Source organism: Panthera onca, chromosome B2, assembly GCF_046562875.1.
Source record: "Panthera onca isolate mPanOnc1 chromosome B2, mPanOnc1 haplotype 2, whole genome shotgun sequence".
Classification (NCBI taxonomy): Eukaryota; Metazoa; Chordata; class Mammalia; order Carnivora; family Felidae; genus Panthera; species Panthera onca.
Window position 1 is genome coordinate 55,822,754 of NC_138343.1, and position 25,476 is coordinate 55,848,229.

General features: G+C 35.7%; 1 protein-coding gene across 6 annotated transcripts in view; it reads right to left on the reverse strand.

Annotated features, from left to right (window-relative positions):
- The window catches only part of KHDRBS2 (KH RNA binding domain containing, signal transduction associated 2), a 600,763-nt gene that overhangs the window by 292,722 nt on the left and 282,565 nt on the right, over window positions 1-25,476 (reverse strand). The window lies entirely within an intron of this gene.

Below are 25,476 nucleotides of genomic sequence, written 5' to 3' on the forward strand. Positions count from 1 at the left end.
TTTCAGAAAATAAACTAAAGATTATAACTGTTCTTTGAGAAAACCAGAACTTTCTAGCCAGTTTTTGAGAAGTGGTGAAAAGGTTACTTGCACCATTAAAGTATGGAAAACCAAGGTTTATATCCCAGGCTATGTCCCCACTGGCCCAGATTGTCATCTAGCTTCATACTCACATCTTCTCAATTGTTTGCTGCTGCATTTTGGTCAATAGGAGTACATTAAAAGGATGGTGGTTAAGTATTATGTTGGCATTGATTCTGCATGAGCTATGTATCCTCAGCTTAACCAACAACATATTTCTATTAGATCAGATTTTTTCTAGTACTGTACCCAAGCGATTATTGTATCCCGATTAATACAGCACAGGTACAGAGCAAATCAGCACACAATTCCATATACTTTGCTAATGTGTGCCGGGTATTTGATGTGTATCATCTCTAATCTCACAATAACCTTACACATTATTCACAATTCAGATTAGGAAGCTGAGTTTAAAAGACCTTAAGCAGCTTCAGCAAACTTGGGATTCAAACCTGGCACCTTTTGCAACCAGATTTGTATTTTTCTAGGGTTTCAAGGAAGCAGAATTTCGGTTAAAATGTGAACATAAATAATATTAATTATGTTTTACTTTTCTTGACTCCTATCCCCAATAAACTTGTAGTTGTTTCACTAAATATCTAATGATAAAAACTAAAAAGTAATTTTTAGCTTTACTTGGGGATTAATTAGAAAAGTAACATGGACAGACCTAAACTGGATAAATAAAGGCAAATTTGCTATTGATTTCCAATAAGTAACTGTATGACCCATGTTCATGTGCTTATCTGACTAGGAACTAACATCATTTCAGGGCTCCTGGGTGGCTCAGTTGGTGAAGCGCCCAGCTCTCGATTTCAGATCAGGTCATGATCTCACCATTTGTAAGATCGAGTCCCAAGTCAGGCTCTGTGCTGACAGTGTGGAACCTGCTTGGGATTCTCTCTCTCCCTCCCCCTCTCTGCTGCTATTCCACTCATGCTCTCTCTCTTTCACAGTAAATAAAATACATTAAAAAAAAATCTTAAAAAAAAAGAAACTTCCATCATTTCAATACAGGGAAGCTCATGAAAGAGATGGGACAGTGTCCCTGCTTTTCTGTCCAGCCCCACCCACTCAAATCTAACAGTAACACCTTTCAGCCTAATAATCTACTCTCCAAGTGTCCCTGAGCACACTTTTTTTTCTAATGTTTATTTTTGAGAGAGAGAGAATGAGCGGGGAAGAGAATGAGCTGAGCTGTCAGCACAGAGCCTGATGGGGGCTCGAATTCACAAACCGTGAGATCATGACCTGAGCAGATATCAAGAGTGCAACGCCTAACCCACTGAGCCACCCAGGAACCCCTCCTAAGCACAGTTCCTATCTCTAACTAGGAGTTTTTACTTAAAGGGGTTTTCTTAGTGCCCATTTCTCAGTTTAGGGAGAAGTAATGATTGCCTGAACAACTACACCACTCATAGGGTATAGTACACATTTCTTTCCTCTTTGGATTCTGCTGGGAGGTAAGCTGCTCATTATCTCTGGGGTCAGCTTCATTTGTACCTAGGTGTTGAGGTGGTTAAATCAGAGGATTCTTCATACTGCCCCTTTCTCCATACTTCCTAAGCTGATTTCCCACTGGTTATTAAGGACTACTTGTTAGCCACATTTAATACTAAGAGGTGTGGCATTCGTATATGAATTATAATACTCATTTAAAATTTTTAAATGTTTATTTATTTTTGAGAGACACGGAGTGCGAGTAGTGGAAGGGCAGAAAGAGGGAGACACAGAATCTGAAGCAGACTCCAGGCTCTGAGCTGTCGGCACAGCTCAGAGATCATGACCCAAGCAGAAGTCAGACGCCTAACTGACTAAGCCACCCAGGCACCCCAAAAATTATGATACTTATTTTAAAGGTTTTCAAATAAAGGGAGCCTAACTAGGTATCTCTGCAGTTGAGCCATTAGGCTGATGTTCACGAACAAAATGTAACTTACTATTAAAAAGCACATTTGCCTCTCACCTCCTCAATCACCCTTTATACAAGCAGATGAGGAAGCTGAGGTCCTTAGATATTAAGCAACTTCCTGGAGGCCAAGCATTAGGTTTCCAGCCAGGATCCAGTAAGGTAGGTGTTAGCAATGATAAAGACTTTAAAGGAGAAAAGTTAACACAGCAAAACCTATTGTGAGCTACTACTGGTTATTTTCAAAACTAAACTTTCTATCTTCCAGGTGTGTTATATTTGAACTCATGTATTAGGGTAACTTTTTTTGCTTAAAGTTTATTTATTTACTCTGAGAGAGACAGAGAGAGAGAGAGAGAGAGAGAGAGAGAGAGAACAGGAGAGGGGCAGAGAGGGGCAGAGAGAGAGGGAAAGAGAGAATCCCAGGCAGTCCCCACACTGTCAGCACAGAGCTTGATCCCACAAACTGTGAGATTATGACCTGAGCTAAGATCAAGAGTTGGATGCTCAATGGACTGAGCCAAGGGTAACTTTTGATAGAGCAGAATTCCCCAAGCTTTAGTTTCTTTACCTGTGAGACTTATATAATAATAGTGAGGTCACAGGATTTTGTGACTTTTGAGAAAATTGAAGAACATTTGTACACTAAAAATGCTCCCCCAATTTATTTTAATAATGAATATTGTTTCTTATATTTTAAGGAGCATTTGAAATAATGTCTGACTGTTCCAACAGAGACCAAAGTAAACGTGACTTACACATGAAGAACAGTTCTTTCTTTCTCAAGTAAGAGTCTAAGCTATAAGCAGCTAGAGGAATAGGTGGTTCATCTCTTCACTCATCCAGAGATCCTGGTTCCTCCTCTCTGAACTCAAGCAGCCCCTAAGATGTTGCTCTCCTGTGTGCTGATGAAAAAGGCTGCCTATAATCACTTCTAAATTCCACTCCAGGGAAAAGAGAAAGAAAATGCAGACAGCAAAAATCTTATTCTCAAGGACATTTGCCAGGCGTTTCATACGCCATTTCTGGTCACATTTCTTTGGGAAAAGTGTACTTACACCGTGGCCCTGGATGCTATGGAAGCTATAATTGTGGTTTCAGGCTGAGTAGCCTTGAGACTAAAATGTAGGGGTTCCATTTATGATGGAAATAAGTGAGAATGGATACTGGATGACAACTAGCTGTCTCTGCATTCAGTCCTCATTCAGGGCTAGTTAAAATAACACTTATTTATTAAATCTAATCTTGGTGAATAGCTAGCCAATGTCTTCCAGAATGTTTAAATTTTATTTTCAAAAACAATACTATACCTCCAGTTGGATTTATAACATAAACCTCCAAGTTTCATTTGAATATGGGCAGACATCACAGCCATCCTGAATAACACAAGTGTCCAGAGACCAGTAAGTACATTTACAGTAATTTAGTACGATCTCTTGAAGTATTTCTTAAACAAGAGTTCCAAATATATTTTGAAAAAAAGAAAAGTTTACTTTTGCAGTAAATTCATTATCTTATAAGTTGATTGTGAATGGGGCAGTGAGTAGTCTTTTCATGTTTCTGCCCGATATCTTTTCCATGTTTTATAACAAAGAGCATTGTACCCTAGCAAGTTACACTAGATAGAACAGGGGACAGATAGCAAGAAGTGTAAAAAAAATAATATATATGTATATAAATAAAAAATTTAAAAAATTAAGAAATTAAAAATATTAGAAAAATCTTGAGTGTAAATTGACATATACTATTCCGAAGTTAACATTACAGAAGAGTGAATCTACATCTAATAAAAGCAAAGAAAAGGGCACAGGGAATAAATTAAAAGAATGCAAGATGCACACACTGGAAGGTGAATTGGTTTGACGTGATTCAGATTTCTGCTTAAAAGACTGTGCACTCAGTTGATATTATTTAATCTTCTATGAAAAAGGTACATTTATTCCATTGAGGATATTTACTTTAACCACTGACCTTCAGAACATGATTTGTGATGTTCAGCTATTACAAAGGTATCATGAGCTAATTATTTCAAGTACAATCATTAGTTGCTAAACATAAGAAATTCAAAACAAAGTCATTACAAATATCAAATCTAGTTTTACATATCCCCAAACATTCTATTCCCATGTTATACCCTAAGGTAAAATATAAGTTAAACATATCAGTTTTCACCAGTTATTTTATAGAGAATAGCGTGGCACGAAATAGAGTCTAATTTGAATTGCATTCATGTGTTTAATTGTTAAAAGGATTTTTAAGGAAACTTTCTCTTAGGAATTATCAATTGTGTTTTATCTTCCACAAAAGAATGCTTTTGACTGGGAAATAATTTGACAATTAGAAAAATTTCCTCTTAATTCAAAACAGCTTGTTCACTGAAGAAAACTTGAAAAAAATCCCCAAAGTACAAATATTTTAAAAGATATCAACAACCACACAATTTAAGGTAGACTATTAGTATTTTCAGTGTTTCCTCAAGTATCTCTATACAAGAAGAGTAATGGAATTGAAGTCATAATTTTAATATTGCTTCTTAGGTCACGGGTATGCAAAGTACCTTCCATAGATTATCTAATTCTGTACACACAACTTTACTTTATGCTACATAATGTTATTTGCTTCATTTTACTGATGAGGGGACTGATAGAAATATGTCCAGAGTTACACAGACTATAAATCATAGGGTTGGATTAGAATCCAGGTAATTTCATATCAAAGGTCAAGTTCTTAATCACTACAGGTACGTACTGGTATAGGTATGTTCAATGTAAGTAAACATTTTATACATCCAGATATTCCCATGGATATGTCTGTCTAATTTTGGGAATATCATGGCCAGTGGTCTCCCAGCAATTTCCTGGTATTAAGTCCCATGTCCAGGGTATCCTACGGCAGATTACAGGTCCTTATACACTAAGCACATCTGCCATGAATTTCTTCTTCCCTCTCCCAAAAGGTGTTGATTCCTTAGTAGCTGTATGTATGTGATGGGTGAAACCATTATTTTCAAGGTTCTCAGTACTCAGCCCCTACTTTATGAATGACTTACCTAAAAATTGCTAGTGATCCTGCACCAACCACACTGTTTATAACTAACCCTCTGTTTGCAACCATCAGTTCCAAACAAGGCATTCATCCAAAGTTTTTAAGATTGAGCTCATTATTAGTTCATACAATTTCTCATGGATATTCATATTGTATTCCTAAAACAAATGTACCTCATGAAGCATCATTCTCTATTTTCCTGCATAGTTTGTCCAATAGCAGGGGCAGGGTGGTTAGGACCCTCTGTACCCACATTATTGTCTGGAATAAGGACTTAAGTCAGCTTACAAGTGGATATATCATGTTGGCTAATGACAAATTCCCCCAAATAGGACACAGAATCAGATGTCTCCTTGTGTTGTGGTCCTAAGTGCAGCCACTTGATCCCTGGATTTGCCAACTGTCAATTTTATTTATTTATTTATTTATTTATTTATTTATTTATTTACTTACTTATTTACTTACTTATGTATTTTTTATTTATTTTTGAGTTATTTATTTATTTATTTTGAGAAAGTGAGGGCATGAATAGGGGAGGGGCAGAGAGAGACAGAGAGAGAGAAAGAGAGAGACAGAGAATCCTAAGCAGGCTCCATGCTGTGAGAGCAGAGCCCAATGCACTCACATTGGGTGCCCTGCCAATTGTCAATTTTAATGTAAAACTTAAAATTTATTAAAATAATCTAAAATATCCACTCTTAAAATTATTTATGGGTGGCATAGACTTCATTTGAAATAGCAGAGGGGTATAAAGCAAAGAGGTCACATTGATAATCTCATTATGGACAGCTCAAAAAATTCTCATTGTCACAAGTTCCTTTCCTGCTTCATTACACAGTTTTAATTTTTTCTTTGCTGTCTCTAATGTTTGTATTATTCTTTCTTCCCACGTGGAATTTCCTAGGAAATTTCAAATTATTTTCACCCCTATTAACCAGAGTAATTTAGTTAGTGAGTGCTAATTTCCAACTGTACATGTCCAACTTATTATGGAGCTCAATGACATAAAGGGCATATCAGTTAATTGACCCTACTCTCTTTAGAAGTCGCCGTGGTGATCACCATATGCTACTTGGAATGACCCTTTGGAATCTCTCTCTCTCTCTCTCTCTCTCTCTCTCACACACACACACACACACACACACACACACACACACGTGAGTCTCTAGTGAAAGAAAATGTTTCCATTTTGTTAAGTTAAGAAGTATTCACCTACTTTGGACAATTAAAAAAAATATGTTATAAATTGCTCACAACATGAAGTAGACCATGAAATCCTCTGCTATGCTACTCCAGAATTTGGGTTATTTTGTCCCTCTGGTATCTCCTGAAAGGCATCCTATTACCAACAGCACCAGCAGAGAAAACACCTGAGTAACTGAGTTGATGTACTATCCATCATTTTTTAAACTATGTGTTCATCTAGATGTATATATGTGGTATCACATATATGTTATATATATGTTATATTGTTTCTCTTAAATATTTAGTCACATTTGAAGTAGTCTTTAGTCTCAACCACATAACTGACTCAACGTATTTGCCAAATATTTATTCCCCCATAAAATAGTGAAGCTAATGTCTATAATAATCTGCCTGCTTTCCAAGTTTTATAAACCATGAATCAGTGGTATTTGTTCCCAAACTTGTTTATACCTGCTGTATTTGTCATTGTTATTGTAATTTACATTTTTATACTTCCTTTCTACTTTTAAAAAATTACCGAATAACTTTCAAATCAAAAACATGTAGGTAAAGACAGATTTTACCGTTTTATAAATGCTTTCATAGTTACGTGAACTTCTTACTTATGATTTTTGTACAATATTTTGTTCCTAGATCAATTACAGCATCTTCATTATATTTCACAATTTATCTTTATATATATCTGTTTCATCATTTTCTCATCTCCCAAATTTCTCTTCATATATAAGTGTATCTGATAGAACCTGAGGAAGATACTCAATAAATTCTCATTGAATGAATTACTTAAGGGTGAAAATCATGCTGCATTTTTCTTCTGTCATCAAACCATATCTTTACTGCTCAGGCTAAGGTTTTCTTTAAGCGCTCAACCATTTATTGTCCTGAGACCTTGGAATGCAGTAATCCATCTTTACTAATATGACTATTTTTGGCTTAGGAGAACTATCTCCAAATTATTATTACATTCAATGTCTCCTATTAATGAACAATGTATAGATCATATATGTATATTCAATGATAATTTATTTTGTAAGCAAATGATTTTGCGATCGCAGTTTATACCACATCAAGTATTTGTTCTGTTATTACAAGCACATAATCTGGGTAAGTAAACAAAATAGAAGTTTATAACTCAAAAGAGTATTGTGGTGTTAGTCACAAACAAGTTAGAATAAGCAAACTTATTTACAACAGCCCCTCCTATCTAGTCCCTCCTATGGCTTGCTACCTTACTGTATAATGGGATTGGCAATTAGGTTGGTTTTTACTAGGCTACTCCAATTTCAGGAGAATCAAATAGCTGTATAAGTACAGTGCTTATTCTTTGCTTTCTAAGGAATGAACCTTAGAAAGTTTTAGAGTCCACAGAGAAGATTCCAATGATAAAAACTTTACAGTAATATTTTATCGACAATTGCTTCCATCTTAGACACTGAAATAAATTTTTGTATTGTTTTCTATGTATAAGAACAAACATTTCAAAAATACTATGAACAAATACCAAGCACAGTTTTTCTGTAGACACTTTTATGTAGCCCTAGGTCCAAGAAAGCGCATGGGACCAAGACTTAAAAGGTGTTGAGTATAACATCTCTTCTAGCCACGGCTCCTCCACCAACTGCAAATTTTAGCAGGTATTTTGCCCGTGTGGCTTCCTTCATATGTAAAAGAAGAGAAAGTTACTAGAGAAAAAAATTTCAAATGCAAAATTTGGCGCAAAATGATTCTCCTCTATGCCATTCAACCACATCAACCAAATTTAGACCTGTTTATGTATAAAAGTTCTGGGTAAGAGAATATTCCACAAGCTCACTGAACAGAAGACAATAGACAACATTAGATATGATGATGTCTAAGGTTTCTCATAGTTTTAAAGTTTCATGACTCACCATGTGACTTTCCTTCACAGCTATTCTCATTCTGCTACTTAAGACATTAGTAGTAGAAAATACTACTTTCCAAACAGAGTATCTTCTAAGATACACTACTAGGAAAATTCAAAATGGAAACAATTCATGTTACTCTTTCAGTATCTACAGTGAGGCTGCTCCTGTGTATTTTATACACATTATGTCATTTAATCCTCATAGAACCCCTTGAGGTAGGTAATGGAAGCAGCAGAATGTAATGAAAAGTTTAAAAAAAAGAATTTTGGAGTCAGAATGACCTAAATTTAAACTAACGGCTCTGATATTTATTATCTGTAGTATAATAGAAAAGTACTAAATTTTTTTTGAGATTTAGTTTCTTCATCTACAAAACAAGTAAACTCAAGGTCTCTCATGTACAGTGTCGGGCATACTAAAAACCCTCAGAAAAAGTTAAAGGTTTTCTCTCAGAGGAGCTAAGAAACTTGGTTGCAATTATTCAATATGTAAGAGATTCGAATTTAGTCTGCCTGACTATAAAGTGCACTCTTATGTTAATGGTTGTTTTTTTATGAGCATTAAATTCACTTGAAAGAATATAATTATAAAAGTTTCAAATTAACTGTTGCCTCGATGTAAGCAAGAGTGCATCCGTTCAATGCTGGTTTACTTATTATTAAGTTAATTTAAATGTATAACTTTAAGAGAATGTATATTTGAAGATTACTCTAGGCCAAAGAGCTCACGTATTTTAGAAAGATAAGGAAAAATTAACTTCACCACATGTAATTCCTTGAATTTTAACTTTCAAATGAACCACAAATGTATTGTCTACAGTATGTCACATGGATTACATAACATTGAAAGGCCACATATCATGATACTTAACAGCGTAGGTTCTGCTCATGATGGCCAGGGTTAAAATCCCAGCTCTTCCAATTAATGGTGTAAAACTTGGGCAAATGACCTTACTAATTCAGCCTTTGAATTCCTCACCTGTAAAATGATGATAGTAATAACATAGTAGGCACTAATTAAATATGACTATTGCTAAATACTATTATGCTAAATACCTAGGATTCAAAACAATATTCAAACATACATAAATCGAAAGAGTTAGTGTATCCAAAAATCCAAATTATTCTTTCAGAAGTAGTTCTGTCAGTGACAGGAATTTTTAAAAAGTTGAAAACATATAATATAGAGTACATTCAAGTTTTACACTGTGGTTTTTACGTTAGCAATTATTTTTGTCATATTTTATCCTCAGAGTTATAATTTACTAGAGTGCTTTTTGCAGGCTTTTTCTTAATGCCCCAGGGAACTTTCTTTTAACATAAATCTTCAGGAATAAATAAGTCTATTGTCTGCACAGCTTTCTCCATCAAGAAGTTCACATAAACACACATTTATTATTTATACTTTGGTCTGAATGGGATTTGTCTGAATTGTCAATTTAAAAGCAATTTTAAATACACATATGTGGAAATTCTTTTATGCTACTACAAATTAGTTGTCCAAAATTTATCCACACAAAGGGTTTTTGTACAAATGGAGGTACATAAATACATGATAGAAAAGCAATGGTTTGATCCTCAAGCACACCCCTCAGGCTTTTGTTGCCTTCATTTACAAATTCCGGCCCTCTTGAATTGATAGTGGCAAGAACTATTACAGATTATAGCTATCCATACTCCAAACTGTCAACAATGGGAAAGGAATCTGTTCTCTGCTAACAGCATCTAGATTCATGAAGAGTGAAGAACCAGAAACATTGATGGACCCAAGGATGGTATTCTTTTCAAGTAGGTCAGGATTTTAAAAGGACAGAAGCGGATAGTGCCAGAATATTCCCTATGCTTGAGTTTGGTAGTTGAGGGTTTATTAGAGGTATGAATCTCAAATCAGGACAATCGAATCATACATTCTATGTTACAACAAGAATGGTCTAGCTTCTCAAACTATGAAAGTGTGCTATTTGAAACAGTGAAAAGAGTGTCTAGACACAGTAAAAGACTTACTTCACTATTCAAGGAAAATAAAGCAATCAAGCTTGACCAAATGGAACCTATAAGGTTAACAGGTTGTCCTGAATTAACACAAGAAAGAGTGGCTTGTGTCCCTGTATTTTATTTAAAAGTCATTTGCTTATGGGGAATCTGGATGGCTCAGTGGGTCAAGCGTCCAACTCTTGATTTCTGCTCAGGTCATGATCTCACAGTTCATGGGACTGAACCCCACATTGGGCTCTGCACTGACAGCGTGGAGCCCGCTTGGGATTCTCTCTTTCCCTCTCTCTCTCTCTGCCCCTCCCCTGCTGTCTCTCTCTCTCTTTCAAAATAAATAAGTAAAAATTTTTAAAAATTAAAAAAAAATCATTTGCTTAGTAATTAAGGCACTCACAAACATTTGTTTTGTGGGAAGAGAACAAACTGGGAATACAATTATGTAAATATGCTTCTTTAGACTCTTTTCCAAATTCAACTGGATATAAATGGGCTCCATTCAGGTTCAGAGGAATTGTTCAGGGGATGTGAAAGCACTTGTAGAACAGTGTTGGAGCCCAGTGGTGAGACAGAAAGAGGGAATGGATCCTCGTAAGTGTCTGTACTCAGAGATCTGAGCACTTTGAGGACATGGCAGAGTACTGGTTCGGCTTGACCTCAGAAGCTGAGAAGAAACCAAAAAGTAGGCTAGGCATGCCTTGCCTTTGAGGCCAAGAGAAACCAGGAAAACCAGGGACCAGAAGCCCACTCGGGCGGAAATCCCTCTGTCTTCCACTCAGTATTTAAAGGACTTCATCACTAATCAATTTCAACAACCCTATCTAAGCTGACAAATAAAAGTAGCATACAATACTAGCACCCATAGTCAAGAAAATCAAGCAGAACATCTCAACATATGCTATTTGAACATAAGCCAATTGACTTGCAGGAAGAGAAACATGAACACTTGAATAAACACATTTTAGGAAGCAGTGAAGGAGAAAAAAATGCAGACACAAAAATTGTATGGTTTTAAAAAATGTGACTTCTCAGGTAAGAACAAATACAAATTAAAAGGAAGAGGCTTTTAAGAGGCTTACTTCGCCCTGTTGGTAATTGATTTCCTTCCCTCCTTTTTCTCAAAGCACTTACTTTATAAAACGTGTAATTGTAGGTAGGTCTTCCTCTCTTTGAAATGTACATAAATCCTTTTGAAGCTAGATAGGCCTATTGTTAACTTTATTACCTAGAAATATACATCTCAAGGACTTGGAAGCCATTTCTTTGAAACATAAGCATCATGATAGATAACACTCCTATTTCCCAGTTTCTGTGGGAGGCAGAAGCCCAACTTTGGTGGGTACCTTGCTCCAAGGTGCAAAACAATCTCTCATCATAAAAATATAGTAAGTCTGTGGTTCCCTGGGATGAAGCCAATTGGCTAACACTAATCACCCCAATAACCAGGTAAAAGGATGAATTCTGTGACAAATGGTGCTGTCAAGTCTTCTTATTGAGGATGAGTTACTGTTTATGTTGCGAACAAGTATGTAATGGGTTGTATCTGCCTGGATGCATAAAAGAGTGAGATTCCTTTCTATGTTTGCAAGCTCTTAGGGAATTGCCTGTGATGCCCATCACATTCTGGCTTAATGCTTATTCAATAACAAAAGTGTTTTCTTTACTACTTTTGCGGAAAGGATTTCTGGGCTGGGAAATTTTGTTTTAATTACATTTCCCCAATGAAGAAGTGAAAACAGCTAGTGAATTGGGTAAGGGGATCTCAGCAAAGCCATCTTTACCCTGATAGATATTGCCAGAATTTCTTCCAAGCCTCGTGATGCTGAAAGGGCAAGTCGTCACTGCCAACCAATAACGGAAAAGCAAATACTAATGAGTCCAAGCTGGCAGGGAGCAATAGGCCAGATGCCTGGTTCTGAAAGAAAATTTAGAGGTGGCATATCAATTTTGGGAAGGTCATCTTGCACAACCAGACACATTTGTAGAGGACACAACAAAGAGATACCAAAACAGCTTTGACCAAGCATGCTGGAGTGACTAGAGACAGAGAAGAGAAAACAAGAACCACAGCAGAAAGGCCACAAAAGCTGCTTAAGAAGTTCCCGCGGAGTTGTAGAGACGCTGCCCACTGGAAATGCAATGGCAGCAGACAGATCAATTTGGCCTTTGAAGATATGATATGGAAGACTTTACTTTGAACAAATGCATTATACTGTTCATCAAGCAACCAGACTGAGAAGCAAACATCATTAGGACCCATAAAGTGGCTAACCACTGACTAGAATATACCTGGTATCAGTGTGAAAGGGCATCCAAATTTACAGCATAGATTCAAGGTCAATAAATGCCATAAGAGAAGAATATTTATTGTTGCCACTTTTAGCTTTCTGAAAAAAGGGTTTCCGGATCATATTAGTTCCTGCTTACAACTCTCTACCAATACACTATTTACCTAAAATGCAACAATTTCAACATGGCATTGCAGACCTTTTTAATCTGGCACTGGCTTAGCTCATCAGTTACCTCTTCTGCCATCTCCTTTGCAGACACTATTCTCCAGTCACTAAAAAATCCTCACCTTTCTCTGAAATCATCATCCTCTTTCAAATCCCTGTGTTTCTTTGTTTTTCTTGCAAGGTTCAGATCACATATATTTATCTAGACTTCACACAGCCAGCAATGCAGAAACAATTGTTCCATAGAATCTTAACAGTAACATCTTCTCAATAATATTATATCATAAATATTTGGAATTATATTATTAATATTGATTGAATCCTCCATTAGGATATTTGGTTCCATGGATCCATTTAAACATGGAGTATGTTTTTCTATAGGCATCTTGTGTGTATGTGTGTGGGCGAAGTGCATGTGAGAGATGGGAGGGGTGCAGGTGGATGAGGAAAGCATATACTTAAGTGATGTTTCTTAGATCCTATCTAAATGTTAATAAGATGTATAATGTCTATATACTTTTGTATCAATTGTTTTAATCAAATGAACACTTAAGCTTTGTTATACAGATAATAAATACTTCCCAGGGGGAATGGGAGACAGGAATTTGATCTCTTGGATATTGCTGTATCTTATTACATAATCATTTTCTCTTTCTATCCTTCACTCTGTCTTAGCAAAAATATATTTGATAATGTCTCAGAGCAAAGTGGTAGTAAGTAAATGCTAATTTTATACATATATTTTTTCCCAAAGAATTAATCTCTGCTTTGTTTTTACAGACTTACAGAATGTTCTGTCAGTGCTACAAAATACAAATCCCAAACCAGAGACACCCAAAAGATGTAAGCATTAGAGCACATGGAAAGAGGGCTGTAGTGCCCTTCTATAACTAACTTTCAAGCACCATTGTTTACCATCAATCTGAAATTGAATGTGTAAAACGGGAGGTACTACAAAATTTCTCTTGTGTATGGAAAGCCCTTTTGCAATTTTGTTTTCTTAAAACCTGTGAAATCACTTTTTTGGATAAAGTATTCAGAAGGAGGAGCTATGGACCCAGACTCAGGCTCCTCATGACACTTTATATTTGCTGGTGCATATCTTGCCTCATATCACCCAGAAAAGATCTTTCTAAGAGCGGAACTTCTCCCTCACCAACACTGACAACAAGTGTTCTTTTCATGCTATTATCTAAAAATCTTTCCATCATCCCCTACCTATGTTTAAATGAGGTTTAGACTCATGTTTTCTTTTTGTTTCATTGTTTACTTATTTTTGAGAGAGAGAGAGACTGAGTATGAGTGGCGGAGGAACAGGGAGACACAGAATCTGAAGTAGGCTCTAGGCTCCAAGCTATCAGCAAAGAGCCAGACGCGGGGCTCAAACTCACGAACCAGGAGATCACGACCTAGGCTGAAGTCAGACGCTTAACAACCGAACCACCCAGGTGCCCCTAAACTCACTCTTTTTTTTTTTTTTTAACCTCAGTGTAACAAACATCTTTGGATGCTGAGTAAACGGAAGGGAAAAGGAGAATCATTGTAAGGAACTAGGGTTTGTCCTATACCACTGATAAGATAGTGTATATTAAAAAAAAAATGCTAGAGTTTGCAAAGTTTTAATCCAGTCTTTTCTCAGGTTAGCCCCCTCCCTGCCATTGCTAGCCCGACAGCAAATGTGTCTGTAACAGTAGCAGTCAGCAATGACAGATATGTCTAGAGAACATAGGTCAAAAAGAGAAGGTCTATGACTGTCCTCCACTTTTCCACCACAAAAAAAACCATATACAGTAAAACCTCAGTTTGAGAGCATAATTCATTCTGGAAACATGCTTATAATCCAAAACACTCGTATATTGAAGCGAATTTCAGGAACCATTGGCACAATTGTGATCATGTGACGTTCAGCATCACATACGACTTCTACTGCAAGACATTGCTTGTTTATCAAGTTAAAATTTATTAGAAATATTTGCTCATCTTATGGAACACTCATAGAACTAGTTACTCGCAATCCAGGGTTTTACTGCACATTATTTTTTGAAGTGAGGGTATATATTCAACTGTCTTGCCTTGGTGCTAACGTTGTTACTTAAGACTCAGCCAAAAACAGAACAAAAGAACATGTACTGACTATCCACAATGCTCTGGAATTATACTAGCGTTTTTCTTACTTATGATATATTTATACCTCACAATAGGTTAACATTATCTGCATTTTGACTTTTAAGGAAACAAAGGATTCTTTGAATAAACCAGACAAAATTTTAGAAAATGAACTGACTCAAACATGTGGTTCAATGATAACTGTTAAGCCCATATTGATAATCATATCTTATCCTATAGCATAAAAATAAGTAAGACAGGCCTGAGGCTGGATTCTGACCTGCAGGGTGTTTTGCTGTTTATCTCAATGTTAGCTACTGGAAGAACTAGTTGGCAGGAAGGCCATGGCCTTTAGCAAAAAAGGTACTCTTCTTAGTGTGCTAAAAGAGAGTTACCGGATATGTTTCAAGGCCCTCCTCTCAGTGGTCATAAGAATATTAAAAAGACGTTCTAATAAGGAATTCTAACAAGACCTTAACTTTCAAGCATTCTTAATTCTGCAAAGAGGAGTTTTCCAAAGTTATACCCGTCCCCATCTTAAAGACCCTGTTTGGGATGAGGGATTGACAGTGATTTACTTTTATTCCAGAGGCCACCTCTGGTCAAAGGAAGTCTATTAATTCTCCTTTTGAAACAAACAGATTTTTTTCTGAAAAATAGGTATCTGGAAAGGCTGCATTGATGGTTGTGTTCTAAGTAATTACAAACATATATGTTGATTTAACTAATAAACATTTAAGATGCATTTTCATGTGACGGCACTGTGCTATATAAGTTTGGGGAGTAAATCCTGACCTTAGAGAGTTCATTGTTTACATGGACAGATAAAGCATTTGTACAAAATAAATTCTTGTAAGTGACAGAAGTCAGAAGAAAAGTTAAGCAAGTTTACTATTGGGCATACATATTCATTCAACAATATTTACTGAGCCTCTCTGCTGTGGGAGCATAATTAAAATGTAGGGACACAGCAGCAACTGAGGCCAGTCTGCTTACATTTTAGTGGGAGAAGTCAAATAATAAAGGGATATAATTATTACATATATATAATTATATATATACACATATATATATACATACATATATATTGTATATTATATACACACGCATATTGCATTATGTATTATATGTGTGTATATATATATATATATATATATATATATATATATTAAATTATAATTGTAATAAATTAAACAAAAGACAAGGGTTGGAGAACCAGAAGGACAGAGTATTATTTGGATAAGGTTGTCAAGGGGCTTCTCGGAGCTTAGTGCTGAGTAATGAGAAGGTGCTTATCTACACAAAGCCAAAGGAAGAGTGGGTAGGTGGGAGAGGTATTGTGGGGAAATTAAAGATAAGAGAAAATGTCTTTAGGCAGAAAAATTTTGTCATGTGTGAGGAACAGAGAAAAAAAAAAAGCCAGTGTGGCTTGCTCATAGAGAATAAAGTGGAGGCAAATGAGACGTGAAGTGGAATATGTAGACAACTACTATAGGGCTTTGTAGATCATGGTAAAAACTTTAAAACTGGGAGAGATGTTTTTGAAGTGCATATGTGTTGTCTCTTTGGGTGAGGGGAGGGACTGTCCTTGAATTGCGTGAAAGTAGTCCAACATAATGCAAAAAGTACAATTAACTGAGATGATTAGAATGGTAACAATTGTTCAGTTTTCAAGGGAAAAAAAACATTAATATAATATTTCAGAACACTAGAAGAAAAGTACTTCAAACTAAAGTGACTTTTTGCTTTACATTTCAACACATTTAAGGTCTACTTTCATAGTCTACAAAGTATTAAGGAAGAGGTCATTGGTTCAGCTAGAATTTAAGGATGACTGAGATTTGCAAATGATAAGGGAGTAGGTTAAGAAGAAAGAATCTCATGACTATAATATGTTTGCCTTGGGAGAAACCATGTTTATACCATTGTCTTTGCCCAATAATTAATAGTACCTCCTTTCACCTCAAATGTGGTCAGGTTTGGACACTAAATTAGATGGTCAGCCTTAATCAGCAGCAAGGGCATGGAGGCAGAAAACCATGCACTTGTGTCAGGAACAGCAAAAGCTCCTGCCAAGTGTCACTGGGCAGGTATGCATGGAGTGCAACATGATCTAATGTTGAAGAGTTAGGCTGAATCTGAGCATAGAGGTCCTGTGATCCCTACTGGGGAGTTGGACTTTAATTCTCTACCCTACAGAAGGATACCTGGAGATATGCAAGGAGGGTGAAGTTAATTAGTACCACAATTCAAAGGAAGAAAATCAGCAATGTATGAAAAACTGTATCTGTCTCATTTTCAGTTGACTCACCACCTTTTTCCCTGCCAATTACCTATCTAAATGCCTTAAATCCATGTCTTTCAAATTCACATATTATATGGGGCTTTAGCAATTACTTCATTTTATTTTTTATATTATTTTTATTTATTTACTCATTTATTTTTTAAGTAGGCTCTGTGCGCAGCATGGAGTCTAACACAGGGTTTGAACTCATGACGCTGAGATGAAGACCTGAGATCATGACTTGAGTTGAGATCAAGAGTTGGACACTTAACAGACTAAGCCACCCATGTCCCCTATTATTTGCTCTGCTTTATTTGATTCATTTTATTTATTTTATTTTATTTTAGTTTAGTTTAGTTTTAAGTTTATTTTATTTTATTTTGGTGGGGGGAGAGAAACAGAACACTAGCAGGGTAGGGGCAGAAAGAGAGGGAGAGAGAGAGAATCCCAAGTAGTCTCTGCACTGTCAGTTCAGAGCCTGATGTGGGTCTCAAACTCACGAACCCTGAGATCAGGACTTGAGCCTAAGCCAAGAGTGGAATGAACCACCCAGGCACTCCTAACTGCTTCATTTTAAACACAAAGCTACTGTTTGTGGGCACTCAGGTGGCTCAGTCACTGAAGCATCCAACTCTTGAGTTCCCCTCAGGTCATGATGTCACCTGGGTTGTGAATTCAAGCCTGGCATCAGGCTAACTCAGGCTAACTCAGGCTAACTCAGGCTAACAATGCAAAGCCTGCCTGGGGCTCTCTGTCTCTCCCTCTATCTCTGCTCCTCTCTCTCTCTCTCTCTCTCTCTCTCTCTTGCAAAATAAAACAATAAACTTTAAAAAAAAAAAACTATTGTTTGTGAAAGGAACATTAGTCTATAAAGACTTCCATCAAGGCACACTAGCTTAAGATATTATAGGTAGCCTAATAATATTAGTTAAAAAAGGAAAGGACACCAAGCAATTGAGCACAAGTATAATTTTTTCTGGGGATATGACACCTCAATTGGCTATGTAAACAGTTTTTTTAAAAACCACTTTTAAAAGCAATACTATCATGTTTAATCTGCTTACAGGACAGATGTTAAAAATGTTTTAATGCTTTATTAAATGGCATGTGTGATTTGGGGTGAAATTTTCAATTAGACATTCAGAAAGTTCTGTGTCACAAATAATTTACATGAAAATGAAAATGATCTGCTAAGGAAAGCTTTTAGATGACCCCAAAATTGGCTAATGAAGATACTGATGTCAAGACTATGATAAAAGTACTATATATATAAAATGAGTAGGAAAAATCACTAAATATATCTCTGCATCCAATTTAGTTTTATGTTATAAGTGTATATTTGGTTATTATATCTCTTTTCCTAAATGTTTTTATAATCAAGGTTGCTAAAAATCTCCACCACCCACCCTTGGCTTCTTATTAGAAAATTATTCTCTCTATATTTTGAATTGTAGGAGTGCCTGGGTGGCTCAGTCAGTTAAGCAACTGACTCTTGATTTTGGTTCAGGTCATGAATTCGCTGTCCATGAGTTCAAGCCCCATGTTGGGCCCTCCAATGGCAGTGTGGAACCTGCTAGGGATTCTCTCTCTCCCTCTCTCTCTGAGCCTCCCCTGCTTGTATTCTCTCTCTCTGTCTCAAAATAAATAAATAAACAATAATTTTTTTTTTTTAAAAAACGTATATTTTGAATTGTATTATATCAAAGAATGGTTGGTAGACCACAAAATGGAAATATTTTCCCTTTGAGAAAGTAACTTACTCCAATCCAAAAGACCCTCATTTTTAATAAAGTTCTCCAAACTGAGTTGAAATCTAGAAATTAAACTTCCATACACTGCTGTTTTTGTTCTCATGTGTCACACTCAACTTTAGTATCACTTCATTATAATAGTCTTTTTTTTTTAATGTTTATTTTTGAAGGACAGAGAGAAACAGAGTATGAGTGGGTGAGGGGCAGAGAGAGAGGGAGACACAATCTGAAGAAGGCTCCAGGCTCCAGGCTCCAACCTGTCAGCACAGAGCCCGACTGGGGTTTGAACTCATGGACCGCAAGATCATGGCCTGAGCTAAAGTTGGCTGCTTAATTGACTGAGCCATCCAGGCACCCCCATTATGATAGTCTTTTAATTTGAAAATAAACATGTACATACATATTTTTAAGCTAAAGTATTTCCATCATTTGTTTTCTAAGTTAGACCATATTTTTGTACCTGTCACAATCCTGGACTCATTCTGATGAGTTCTAGTTTGCTAACATTCCTCTTAAAATGTAGCTTTTAAAACTGTGTACATTTTTTGAGTATTATTTTATCACAGTAGAGAGAGAGTAACTATCATCTCATTGGTCTTGAGTGAAAAGGCACATAAATAGCAGCTAATATAGGCTGTCCCATCTTTGACTCCTCTTTAACTTCTAGCCAACGGACACCTTTAGAGCTATCGCATATGTATGTGAACATGTATGTGAACATGAATGTTCAGAAGTAATATCACTGATATTTTGAAGTTAGCTGTTAAAATTTTTGATTGAAAGAATCAGATGCAGTATATTATTCAAGTTTATCTATACTTATTTGTCCCAAACATTTCTCCCCAAGTTCTCTGTCTTACAAATTTGGTGAACATGTTATTGACATTCCCATCTCAGTCCACTGATAAAATTATCTTGCCTCAATTTAGGACCTTCTTAACTTAACACCTATCTGTTAAATTAGTGTTTTTAGGGTTCAACTAGCTATGAATCCTCCTAATCCTCAATAAAGCCCTTTAGAGTATAATTAGAGACAACATATATCACTAACTCTGGAGGACATTCTCTCAAAGCCTTCTCCCAAACTAACTCCCAACCCAGGTTATATGTTCTTTTCCTAAGCACCAGTGATATTCGGTTGCCATGCTCCAAAGATGAAGAGTACTCTTCCACAAGACATGCATAGTATTACAGAGAAGACAATGACTATAGCACATTCAGGAGGAATTAGGTGTTCCAAAAAATGTCTGTGAAAAATGCTTTGGACACAGAAGTTGGAGCCTAAAATCAACTAGAATCAATATGCTTGGTTTACTAATGTTTGACAAAGTAACTCAAACAGTATGAAGATGTATTAATCATAATTCATTTTAAAACTGAATTATAGGTGTAGATTAACTTCAGTTCAATTATTATGCATACAGTGGCACTAGAAATGAAGTATATTTTCTCTTCAATATATTAAATTCAAAACCTGAATGAAGGAGACTCATTGAATACTTTACAGCATTCTGAAAGTCCATGATTGAAATAAAAATTCATTAAAGCAGTTTAACTGAGGCAATTTTGAAGAGTAAAAAGCAATTGGATTAATTCAGTGAATAAGTATTTCAAACAACAATTTTGTAATCATACTTCATTGGCAAAATTTTATCCATAATATACTTGTTGCTGTTTCTTATGCTCCTAAAAGAGTCTAATCTGCATAGTACAGGGTAGAATCAACATCCTTTTCCTTCTCTTGACCTCTCGTATGCCAAAACTCACCTCAAAATCATACCAGTTGCTATTGATTCGTGTAAGTATAACTTCATCCTGCCTTTAGATATAAACATGTATGTACATATCTATTTTTAAACTATATCTAACCAGCTTTAGACTTAGCCATGTTTCCAAATTCTGTTTCCTTGACTAATTCTTCTCATTTATTTTGTTTCTGAACTTTTTATATTTATCCATCTATATGGCAAATTATAGATCAATTTGAAAGTTTTTCATTAATTTAAGAAAAAAAAAAAAAGACTGAACTAAACCTATAAATAGGCCCAGAACATGACTGGACTCATTCACATTGGGGTAAATGGCCACCAATTTCTACAGTTCCCTTTTCCATTACAGCAAGATCAATCACCTCCTAACCAAATAAACGCATTCTTGAGTGACTTTTTTTAATAGTCTCTACAAATGCAATATTTTCTTTCTCTATTAGCGAACAAGCAATCTCATAAAAAGATTTCAAAAAAGGATTCCAATTAATTCCAATTAAATTTGTGTAGTTACTGAAATTGGCATTTGCTACATTAATACTTACGTGTAAAACCTCTTCTATAAATTAAAATGTGGTCAAGCCTCATTATTATGAGCATCAATGTTGACATAACTTAAACATGTTTTCTCCATACTCTTTTCCATACTCTACGCACATGTTGCACTTATGAACTCAAAGGAAGGACCTCTCTTAAATTTCACAATTAGTTTTGAAAGTAGTTAGAATTACAAATATTTTTGGGGGCTCCTGGGTGGCTTAGTTGGTTAAGTATCCACCTCTTGAAAGGTCATGATCTCATGGTTCATGGGATCGAGTCCCACATTGGGCTCATGCTGAAAGGGTGCAGCTTGCTTGGGAGTCTTCCCTCTCTCTGCCCCTCCCCTGCTCGCACTTTCTTTGTCTCTCTCTCTCAAATATAAAACTTAAAAAAAATTACAAATATTTTTTAAATTATTTTACATATTGCACTGATTTCAGTCAATCAACTCATACAGGAAAATAAATCATTAGCCCAAGGAGGTTTCAGTAATACTAAAACAAACTGAATTTTAAGGCCAGCTCAGGACAATATGCCTATTAAATCATGGAAAGATATATTTTCTTTTTTGAGTTTTTTTCTGCCCATTAAACTTGCTGTGGTGTCTATTTGACAAAAACTTTATATTAATAAAATATAAAAACATATGTTCATTATAAAAAAACAAAAATAAAATTAAAGATTAAATACTCCTTATAATATGGTGGAAATTAAAGGACATTATTTCAAATTATTTTCTCATTAATAACAAAGACAAAAGCAAGATAAACATCAATGAAACTATAGCTGAGCCCAAGTGGATGTATAGCTAAGTTGTAATAGGAATAAAATACAAACAAAAGCCAGAAAAAATTGGGGTGCCTGGGTGGCTCAGTCAGTTAAGCAACCGACTTTGGCTCAGGCCATGATCTCACAGTTCATGAGTTCAAGCCCCCTGTCAGGCTCTGTGCTGACAGCTCAGAACCTGGAGGCTGCTTCGGATCCTGTGTCTCTCTCTCTGCCTGTCCCCTGCTCACACTCTGTCTCTCTCTCAAAAATAAATAAATACTAAAACATTTTTATTTTTTTTTTTAAAAAGCTAGAGAGAATTAAAATATCTGGGGAAAAAAAGCAGTTTTTAATTCTCTCTAAAACATACGATCCATCATTATAAGGTTTATAATAATTTTGTTCAACACTGTCTTGTCATCATGTAGCATGGCTTCTGTGCAAATTAATACTTCAAACTATTTTTTAATAACTAAATGCATCATTTAGACCTAATGATTTGATCCATAATATTTGCATTTATAGCAGGTATGCTTGTAAAATGAGATACATGACTTTGAAAGTACATTTTAATAGGCAGAGACTGAATGCTAAGAATTAAAAACTGAAAAAATGGTGCCATTTTTAAAAAAGTGGTAGAACTTATGAAGTGCCTGGGTGGCTCAGTTGGCTAAGCGTCTGATTCTTGATTTCAGCTCAGGTCATGGTCTCACAGTTCCTGAGACTGAGCCCTGAGTCCAGCTCTACGCTGCCAGTGTAGAGCCTGCTCGGGACTCTCCTCTCTTCTCTCTCTGCCCCTCCCTGGCTGTGAGTACTCTCTCTCTCTTTCTCAAAATAAATAAATAAACATTTAAAAAATATATTAATTTAAAAAGTGGTAAACTAGGGGCGCCTGGGTGGCTCAGTCGGTTAAGCGGCCGACTTCAGCTCAGGTCATGATCTCACGGTCCGTGGGTTCGAGCCCTGCGTCGGGCTCTGTGCTGACAGCTCAGAGCCTGGAGCCTGTTTCGGATTCTGTGTCTCCCTCTCTCTGACCCTCCCCCATTCATGCTCTGTCTCTCTCTGTCTCAAAAATAAATAAACGTTAAAAAAAAATAAAAAATAAAAATAAAAAAAAAAGTAAAAAGTGGTAAACCTTATGGATATAAAATTAAAGATTTATAATAAATTTTAAGATTCATTAGGATTTATAACAAAAAATGAAAAGAAAATAAAGTTAGACCAATGTTTTTCAAGTGCAGATCTTACTTAGGTCAGTTGGTGATCACTGGTCTGAGTGCCCCTGTTTTACATAAGGAGACCTTTTTTTTAGTTTAAAAGAAAAGTGTAACACAATAAATACAATAGAATAATAATATCAAAGAGTATGTCATATATTAATATTTGAGAAAGAAGTATACACATTTAGTAAGTATCATCTGATAAAACTGTTCTTTAATTACATATTAATGAATTAGTTTTCTGTTATTGCTCTAACATATTACCGTAAATTTACCGGCTTAAAAAAATACAAATTTATTCTCTTATATTTCTTGAGGTCACTAGTCGAAATCAATGTATCAGCAGGGCTACATTCCTTCTGGAGACTTTAGGGGAGAAATGTTTTTGCTTTTCCAGTTTCTATAGGATGCTTGCATTCCTTGGCTTATGGCTCCTCCTTCCATCTTTCTTTTTTTTTTTAACGTTTATTTATCTTTGAGAGTGAGCACATGTGCCTGCAGCGCTCACACGTGCAAGCAATGGGGAGGGGGAGATAGAGAGGGGGACACAGGATCCAAGCTGGCCCTGTGCTGAGAGCAGATGCGGGCTTGAACTCAGGATCCATGAGAACATGACCTGAGCTGAAAGCTGAACAGACTGAGCCACCCAGGCGCCCCTCCTCCTTCCATCTTTAAAGCTGATCTCCAACCTCTGATTCTATCTTCAGATCTCCTCATTCCATCTTTACATATATTTTTTCTAACTGATTCTCCTACCTTCCTCTTAGACATTAGTGATTACATTCGGCCTATATGGAAATCCAGCATATTCTCTCCATCTTAAGATCTTTAACCTAATTAAATCTGCAAAGTCTCTTTTACTATCTAATTAAGGTTCTAGGATTAAGATGTTGACATCTTTAGAAGGCAACATTCAACCTGTCACAATTGTGTATGTGCTTGTGTACCTATGTGTGTGTGCTGAGTCATGATGTAAAACATCTTACTGTGAGTTCTGGCTTAAAAGCACAAAACTCATTTAGACCCAGTGACAGCACAGTTATAGCAAAAATGTTACCATCTTCCCAGGTACAGAGCATAGTAAACATCACTAATTGATCTTAAATTTTTTTCTGCTAAGCTCAAATGCAACGTCAGAATCAGAATCATTCCCAACATGGATTGCAACAAGGTATCAATTGATTAGATTTGGAATAGAAATGCAATACTTTTAACTATCCCTGATAATCACACTATTGTTAAAAGAACAAGCAACAATGGGTTCTAGAATTAAACTGAGAGACTTACTGCAAACTTGGTATGGAATAATGGAAGGAAGGGGAAGAGAGATAGAAGTATCAAATCAAATATCATACAGATTTGTGAGACTTAATCAGTATCCTTCTAAATGATCAATTACAGATGTAACAATTTTCAAATGATTCCTAAATTGGGAACATATGGTCCTTCAATAGCAAAAATAAAAATGAATTTGGTTATTTTAAAAAAACTGTTAACTTATCTAAAGTTCTTCAGAAGCATGTTTAATTGATATACAAAGAAATAAATTTAAAACAATTCAAAAGGAATATTGCTTGGAGAAGTAACAACATTTATGTATGAAGAATGATGTATGGTGTTTGAGAAGTAAGCCTTCTTTTTTGCATCAGTCACAATATTATTGGTGTAGCTCATTGTGTTTTGGTCACCTTATTTGAGAAGGTCAATTTAAATGATTAGTGAAATGTAAAAGCAGATGAGCAACTGAAGGGCAAAGTCCTTAAAGAACATGCAAATTAGGTTTCAGCCTAATTAGTGGAGTTAATGGGTCAGTAATTTCTAGTTTAAAGTTTAAAACTGGTTAAATATACCCAGAGTTTCATCAGATAGGTAATATACTATTTTCCATGAATGGAGGATCACTAAAGAAATTTATTTCTTAAACTGATGACATAAAATTGAAAACCTTACAATCATTTATTTTTTTATATATTGGGACTCCACTTACTGTAATGCTATGGTTAGAAACTGAATATATTGGAAAAATTAAAATATATATTTTTTTAAAAAATAGCATTAGTTTTGAGAGAATTGTATAAAAATGCCAAAAACTTGAAATTGTCTGGGGTGGAAAAAGATTACAGAAAGCCAAGATTTATAACAGCAACAAAGCAAGCTTCGGTGATAGTAAACCATAGTCTTAATAAGATTTAATTTGGGGCAGTTGGTAAATAATTGACTTCTGAGTGTTAATGCAAGTCATTCATAGATTCTGCATGCATTGCTTTTTAAATTTGCTCAACACCAGGGAAATAGTTTGGCCTTTAGACAAGACACGACCAAGAGGATCTGGGCAAACATTAACGACAGATACAGGAAATTAACTAAAATGACACTAGGGTGGACAAATCTCAGGGGTGAAAAGTACCAGATTTTGTTTCAATTTTCTTTGTGCTTACTACTGACACATCTATTTCATACTGAGTTTGAA